This window comes from Arachis ipaensis, chromosome B06 (genome assembly GCF_000816755.2).
Source record: "Arachis ipaensis cultivar K30076 chromosome B06, Araip1.1, whole genome shotgun sequence".
In the NCBI taxonomy this organism is placed as follows: Eukaryota; Viridiplantae; Streptophyta; class Magnoliopsida; order Fabales; family Fabaceae; genus Arachis; species Arachis ipaensis.
The window spans coordinates 97,774,539-97,774,963 of record NC_029790.2 but is presented as its reverse complement, the minus strand read 5'-3'; positions in this window follow the sequence as shown (position 1 = coordinate 97,774,963).

Here is a 425-nt window from a genome sequence, read left to right as displayed (position 1 = left end):
ATAACTTCATATAATTAATTAAAGCATTTGTCTTATTTTAAATTATTCTGTATGTATAGATATTTTATTACAAGTTTACAACGTTAATAATTTTTTTGGTACAACTAATAGTATTTTTTAGGATTTAGTTTTTGTTAGATCAATAATTTAAAAGTACAATTTACTATTAGTAATATTTTTTAACTTAATTATTGAAATTTTTCTTAGTTATACTGGAACAGTGGTGGAACTTAACTAGGGCAATGGGGTCATGCCCCCTAAACTTTTTAAAAAAAAAATTAGTAGTAGTTCTTTAAAAAGTTATCTTGCTATTTTGCTTCTCATAAGAATAAAAAGTTTTCTTGCTGCTTTGCTTCTCATTATAAAAATACGTTTTGCTTCTCTGTATTTGTATAAATTGATAAAAAAAATTAATAAATATTATA